This window comes from Sebastes umbrosus, chromosome 16 (genome assembly GCF_015220745.1).
Source record: "Sebastes umbrosus isolate fSebUmb1 chromosome 16, fSebUmb1.pri, whole genome shotgun sequence".
NCBI lineage: Eukaryota > Metazoa > Chordata > Actinopteri > Perciformes > Sebastidae > Sebastes > Sebastes umbrosus.
Genome location: NC_051284.1, coordinates 6,092,124 through 6,099,015, shown reverse-complemented (window position 1 = coordinate 6,099,015; position 6,892 = coordinate 6,092,124). Strand labels below are relative to the sequence as shown.

Here is a 6,892-nt window from a genome sequence, read left to right as displayed (position 1 = left end):
GAGATCAATTTTGGCAACTTTTGCAATTCACCAAAGCCATGGTTTTGCTGCTAAGTAGGAGAGTGCTAACCCATGTCTAAAAGGCAGACTGTATAGCTGAACACTTAGTTTTTGTGGACAGGAATAACTATAAATGAAAGACAGCCCATTTTGCATGGACAGGAATAACTATAAATGAAAGACAGCCCATTTTGCATTTAAGAGTTAGTGGAATTAATGCCCAAATTCTGCGGAGCAACATACTTCCTATTATTTCAAACTTTGTATCAGAACAGGAAACGTACACTGCAGAAAGCTGTTAAATTACTGTATTTGGCCAGTATGGGGATCGAACCCATGACCTTGGCGTTATTAGCACCACGCTCTAACCATCTGAGCTAACCGGCCTACTTTTGATGCATTTAAACAAAATTATTTCCAAACGTAGACCGGGACAAAACGTACATCTTTGGACCAGTTTTGGATGGTAAATCAGTTGTGACAATGTACCAGCTTGGTGTTGGTGGAGTCGCGATAGCTTAAATGGTATATTGCTGACTTTACATATGAGAATTTGTGGCAATAACACCCACCTTCCTAAAGATGTTTGTTTGTGCAGAGCAAAACCCTTTCTATTATCTAAAGCTGTGTATTAAATCCTGAAACTTACACCATTTTGGCAGAGAGCTCAGTTTGCATTGTGCTGACGCAAACACGCCTCTACCTTAGAAAGAGGCTGTAGCTTTCAACCACGAAGGGACTCGAACCCTCAATCTTCTGATCCGAAGTCAGACGCCTTGTCCATTAGGCCACGTGGTCGCATAAAACGATACTTTTGCTATTCAGCAGTGCCGTGGTTTTGCTGCTAAGTAGCAGAGTGCTAGCCATAGTCTAAAAGGCAGACTGTATAGCTGAAGAGTTAGTTTTTGTGGACAGGAATAACTATATATGAAAGACAGCCAATTTTGCATTTAAGAGTTAGTGGAATTAATGCCCAAATTCTGCATTTGTTTCTGCGGAGCAACATACTTCCTATTATTTCAAACTTTGTATCAGAACATGAAACGTACACTGCAGAAAGCTGTTAAATTACTGTATTTGGCCAGTATGGGGATCGAACCCATGACCTTGGCGTTATTAGCACCACGCTCTAACCATCTGAGCTAACCGGCCTACTTTTGATGCATTTAAACTAAATTATTTCCAAACGTAGACCGGGACAAAACGTACATCTTTGGACCAGTTTTGGATGGTAAATCCGTTGTGACAATGTACCAGCTTGGTGTTGGTGGAGTCGCGATAGCTTAAATGGTATATTGCTGACTTTACATGTGAGAATTTGTGGCAATAACACCCACCTTCCTAAAGATGTTTGTTTGTGCAGAGCAAAACCCTTTCTATTATCTAAAGCTGTGTATTAAATCCTGAAACTTACACCATTTTGGCAGAGAGCTCAGTTTGCATTGTGCTGACGCAAACACGCCTCTACCTTGTACCTCAGAAAGAGGCTGTAGCTTTCAACCACGAAGGGACTCGAACCCTCAATCTTCTGATCCGAAGTCAGACGCCTTGTCCATTAGGCCACGTGGTCGCATAAAACGATACTTTTGCTATTCAGCAGTGCCGTGGTTTTGCTGCTATGTAGCAGAGTGCTAGCCATAGTCTAAAAGGCAGACTGTATAGCTGAAGAGTTAGTTTTTGTGGACAGGAATAACTGTATATGAAAGACAGCCCATTTTGCATTTAAGAGTTAGTGGAATTAATGCCCAAATTCTGCGGAGCAACATATTTCCTATTATTTCAAACTTTGTATCAGAACATGAAACGTACACTGCAGAAAGCTGTTAAATTACTGTATTTGGCCAGTATGGGGATCGAACCCATGACCTTGGCGTTATTAGCACCACGCTCTAACCATCTGAGCTAACCGGCCTACTTTTGATGCATTTAAACAAAATTATTTCCAAACGTAGACCGGGACAAAACGTACATCTTTGGACCAGTTTTGGATGGTAAATCCGTTGTGACAATGTACCAGCTTGGTGTTGGTGGAGTCGCGATAGCTTAAATGGTATATTGCTGACTTTACATGTGAGAATTTGTGGCAATAACACCCACCTTCCTAAAGATGTTTGTTTGTGCAGAGCAAAACCCTTTCTATTATCTAAAGCTGTGTATTAAATCCTGAAACTTACACCATTTTGGCAGAGAGCTCAGTTTGCATTGTGCTGACGCAAACACGCCTCTACCTTGTACCTCAGAAAGAGGCTGTAGCTTTCAACCACGAAAGGACTCGAACCCTCAATATTCTGATCCGAAGTCAGACGCCTTGTCCATTAGGCCACGTGGTCGCATAAAAAGATACTTTTGCTATTCAGCAGTGCCATTGTTTTGCTGCTAAGTAGGAGAGTGCTAGCCATAGTCTAAAAGGCAAACTGTATAGCTGAAGAGTTAGTTTTTGTGGACAGGAATAACTATAAATGAAAGACAGCCCATTTTGCATTTAAGAGTTAGTGGAATTAATGCCCAAATTCTGCATTTGTTTCTGCGGAGCAACATACTTCCTATTATTTCAAACTTTGTATCAGAACATAAAACGTACACTGCAGAAAGCTGTTAAATTACTGTAGCTGGCCAGTATGGGGATCTAACCCATGACCTTGGCGTTATTAGCACCACGCTCTAACCATCTGAGCTAACCGGCCTTCTTTTGATGCATTTAAACAAAATTATTTCCAAACGTAGACTTGGACAAAACGTAAATTTTTGGACCAGTTTTGGATGGTAAATCAGTTGTGACAATGTACCAGCTTGGTGTTGGTGGAGTCGAGATAGCTTAAATGGTATATTGCTGACTTTACTTGTGAAAATTTGTGGCAATAATACCCACCTTCCTAAAGATGTTTGTTTGTGCAGAGCAAAACCCTTTCTATTATCTCAAGCTGTGTACTAAATCCTGAAATTTACACCATTTTGGCAGAGAGCTCAGTTTGCATTGTGCTGACACAAACACGCCTCTACCTTATACCTCAGAAAGATGCTGTAGCTATCAACCACGAAGGGACTCGAACCCTCAATCTTCTGATCCGAAGTCAGACGCCTTGTCCATTAGGCCACGTGGTCGCATAAAACGATACTTTTGCTATTCAGCAGTGCCATGGTTTTGCTGCTAAGTAGGAGAGTGCTAGCCATAGTCTAAAAGGCAGACTGTATAGCTGAAGAGTTAGTTTTTGTGGACAGGAATAACTATATATGAAAGACAGCACATTTTGCATTTAAGAGTTAGTGGAATTAATGCCCAAATTCTGCGGAGCAACATATTTCCTATTATTTCAAACTTCGTATCAGAACATGAAACGTACACTGCAGAAAGCTGTTAAATTACTGTAGCTGGCCAGTATGGGGATCGAACCCATGACCTTGGCGTTATTAGCACCACCCTCTAACCATCTGAGCTAACCGGCCTACTTTTGATGCATTTAAACAAAATTATTTCCAAACGTAGACTTGGACAAAACGTACATCTTTGGACCAGTTTTGGATGGTAAATCCATTGTGACAATGTACCAGCTTGGTGTTGGTGGAGTCGAGATAGCTTAAATGGTATATTGTTGACTTTACATGTGAAAATTTGTGGCAATAACACCCACCTTCCTAAAGATGTTTGTTTGTGCAGAGCAAAACCCTTTCTATTATCTCAAGCTGTGTACTAAATCCTGAAATTTACACCATTTTGGCAGAGAGCTCAGTTTGCATTGTGCTGACGCAAACACGCCTCTACCTTGTACCTCAGAAAGATGCTGTAGCATTCAACCACGAAGGGACTCGAACCCTCAATCTTCTGATCCGAAGTCAGACGCCTTGTCCATTAGGCCACGTAGTCGCATAAAACGATACTTTTGCTATTCAGCAGTGCCATGGTTTTGCTGCTAAGTAGGAGAGTGCTAGCCATAGTCTAAAAGGCAGACTGTATAGCTGAAGAGTTAGTTTTTGTGGACAGGAATAACTATATATGAAAGACAGCCCATTTTGCATTTAAGAGTTAGTGGAATTAATGCCCAAATTCTGCATTTGTTTCTGCGGAGCAACATACTTCCTATTATTTCAAACTTCGTATCAGAACATGAAACGTACACTGCAGAAAGCTGTTAAATTACTGTGGCTGGCCAGTATGGGGATCGAACCCATGACCTTGGCGTTATTAGCACCACGCTCTAACCATCTGAGCTAACCGGCCTACTTTTGATGCATTTAAACAAAATTATTTCCAAACGTAGACCGGGACAAAACGTACATCTTTGGACCAGTTTTGGATGGTAAATCAGTTGTGACAATGTACCAGCTTGGTGTTGGTGGAGGAGAGATAGCTAAAAGTTATTACTTACTTAGTCCTTGTTGCGCCTGGTGGCACATAGGGCAAGAACTAAGGATCTACACTCATCTCTGTTGTTTGCTTTCTTCTCAATGCTGTTCCAGCTGTATCTTCTCGTCTTCATTTCTCCTTCGATGGTTCTCCTCTAGGTTGTTTTGGGCCTCCCTCTTTTGCGTTTTCCCTCCGGTGTCCAACGCAATGCCACTTTTGTCATGTCAACAGATGGTTTCCTTAATACATGTCCAGGCCATCTCCATCTTCTTCTCATCAATATTGTTTCCATGTCCAAACACCCTGTCGTTTGGTGTAGTTTCATGGTTTGTAATCTTTCTAGGCCAGAATATCCTCATGATGTTTCTGAGGCGGGTATTGTGAAAGCTAGAAAGCTTGCCTATGTCTCTTTCAGTCATTCTCCAGCACTCAGCACCATATAGAAGTACAGATAGTACACAGCTGTTGTATAACTTTAACTTGGTGTTTCTAGTTATGTGTGTTGACTTCCAGATGTTTCCAAGTCTTAGAAATGCCGTCCTTGCTTTCCCTAATCTAGCCATAATGTCTTGGTCAGCTCCACCATCTGATGTTACCCGGCTTCCGAGGTATGCGAAAGATGACGTACATGTCAGTTGTTGTCAATTTAGCTTTATGACAGGTGGTTCTTTCATGTTGAGGGGCATGACTTCTGATTTCTTAATGTTGATCTTAAGTCCCAGCATGTTTGCATTCTTCTGTAGTTTAGATGTTTTGTCTTGCATGTGACTTGGTAGATGTGATAGAAGAGCAAGGTCGTCAGCATAGTCTAAGTCCTCTAAGTTGGAAAAGAGGGTCCATCTGATGCCAGTGTTTGAGTTGTTTAGGGTTGTTTGCATTACCCAGTCCAAAATGACATGAACAACAGGGACAACAACAGACATGCCCACTTTATGATAATCACATGCAGTTTGGGGCGAGTCATAGTCAAGTCAGCACACTGACACACTGACAGCTGTTGTTGTCTGTTGAGTTTACCATGTTATGATTTAAGCATATTTTTGTATGCTAAATGCAGTACCTGTGAGGGTTTCTGGACAATATTTGTCCTTGTTTTGTGTTGTTAATTGACGTCCAATAATAAATATGTACATATATTTGCTTAAAGCAAACATTTTTGCCCACTCCTATGTTGATAAGAGTATTAAATACTTGACAAATCTCCCTTTTAGGTACATTATGAACAGATAAAAGTGTGTGACTAATTTGCGATTAATCACGATTAACTATGGACAATCATGTGATTAATCGTTATTAAATAGTTTTAATTAACCGGCAGCCCTAAATAGAACATTTTCTTTTCAAGGCTATGATAAGTATTTTATACATTGGTGAGACCAAGTAATTCCATGCGTAGATCTAAGAAATACATATTCAATAATAACAGCTAATTATGTGGATAATGTGTCCATTTTCCTATTAACCTGAACATATTGTATGAGATAAAACCACCAGAGATGCAGCATGAGCATAAATATTATGTATTTGGGACAGTATAGTTCACACGCAGGTCGCTAAGAAATGGAATTGAAATGATTCTGAGTGAGAGTTTGTGTAAAGTAAATGTGTTTTCATGCTACAGCAATGCATTTAATACCAGAGTAGTTCATGCATGAGGCTTGTTGTCATAAAAGGACGCTTGGCTGAGTTTATCTTACAGATAAACAGATTTTTTTTTCTCCTATATTTAGCTAAAGCAAGTCCACTATGGCATGCAATACAGATGTATTGGAGTGGAAACTGTATATATTAGCAAAATGCATTGTACAATATTTTCTGAGTTTTCAATAGATGGATTGAGAATGTGTAAAATTGAATGTTCAACTATGGAAACAGCTGAAACATTTGCCTTTGTAATATCAATATATTAAGTATAGTATATAGTATAGTCTATCTTTACATTACAAAGGCATAGAGACTCTTAATGTTGCTCCTCTGCAAAGGCAGCTGAATGGATAAACAAAAATAAAGCAAGTGAATGAGAGCTGCTGTAACTACAGTATGTTCAGTAAAAGGAATTTCAAGCACATCATGTTTGAATGAATTATGAATGCTACAGAGTGTAGATCTTCTTCAGCATAGGAATGAGGTTTTGCACTCAGTTTTAGTTCAGAGGGAATGCTGGCACTAATTCAGTGTAGTAATTGATATATCAAGTCGTACATTGACAGTTCAAGCATCTTAAATTGACTCGTGATACTTCAGTCGAATACTGAACCAGACATTCAGATATTATGGTGAAGAATATTGAGCGGAGTAGGTTGATCTCATGCAGTTGCCGGGATTTACTTATTCCTAATGTTTGGCTGTAAATTCCTAGCAGCTTCTGTCAGCATCAGTCACCGGACTGACAGGCGGCTATCCCTCGGCTTTGAACCAGGCTACACTGATATTCTATGGCAAGTCATCCATCTAAATAGATTCCAAGGTTGGGGTGGTGGTACGGTCATGAGGTAGTGATGTGTCAAGTTTTTTGAGGCAGATTCAAGTCAAGTCAAAAGTGATTTGAGA

General features: G+C 40.1%; 10 non-coding genes across 10 annotated transcripts; all 10 read right to left on the bottom strand.

Annotated features, from left to right (window-relative positions):
• Positions 1-313: 313 nt before the first annotated feature.
• On the bottom strand, positions 314-387 carry trnai-aau. Its single transcript has one exon. It is a non-coding gene; the product is annotated as a tRNA-Ile (tRNA).
• Positions 388-725: 338 nt separating this feature from the next.
• trnar-ucg lies at positions 726-798 on the bottom strand. Its single transcript has one exon. It is a non-coding gene; the product is annotated as a tRNA-Arg (tRNA).
• A 280-nt stretch (positions 799-1,078) lies between these two features.
• trnai-aau lies at positions 1,079-1,152 on the bottom strand. The gene has a single exon. It is a non-coding gene; the product is annotated as a tRNA-Ile (tRNA).
• Positions 1,153-1,497: 345 nt separating this feature from the next.
• Positions 1,498-1,570, bottom strand: trnar-ucg. The gene has a single exon. It is a non-coding gene; the product is annotated as a tRNA-Arg (tRNA).
• Positions 1,571-1,838: 268 nt separating this feature from the next.
• trnai-aau lies at positions 1,839-1,912 on the bottom strand. Its single transcript has one exon. It is a non-coding gene; the product is annotated as a tRNA-Ile (tRNA).
• Positions 1,913-2,610: 698 nt separating this feature from the next.
• trnai-aau lies at positions 2,611-2,684 on the bottom strand. Its single transcript has one exon. It is a non-coding gene; the product is annotated as a tRNA-Ile (tRNA).
• Positions 2,685-3,029: 345 nt separating this feature from the next.
• trnar-ucg lies at positions 3,030-3,102 on the bottom strand. The gene has a single exon. It is a non-coding gene; the product is annotated as a tRNA-Arg (tRNA).
• Positions 3,103-3,370: 268 nt separating this feature from the next.
• Positions 3,371-3,444, bottom strand: trnai-aau. Its single transcript has one exon. It is a non-coding gene; the product is annotated as a tRNA-Ile (tRNA).
• Positions 3,445-3,789: 345 nt separating this feature from the next.
• On the bottom strand, positions 3,790-3,862 carry trnar-ucg. The gene has a single exon. It is a non-coding gene; the product is annotated as a tRNA-Arg (tRNA).
• A 280-nt stretch (positions 3,863-4,142) lies between these two features.
• Positions 4,143-4,216, bottom strand: trnai-aau. Its single transcript has one exon. It is a non-coding gene; the product is annotated as a tRNA-Ile (tRNA).
• Between the last annotated feature and the right edge of the window lie 2,676 nt (positions 4,217-6,892).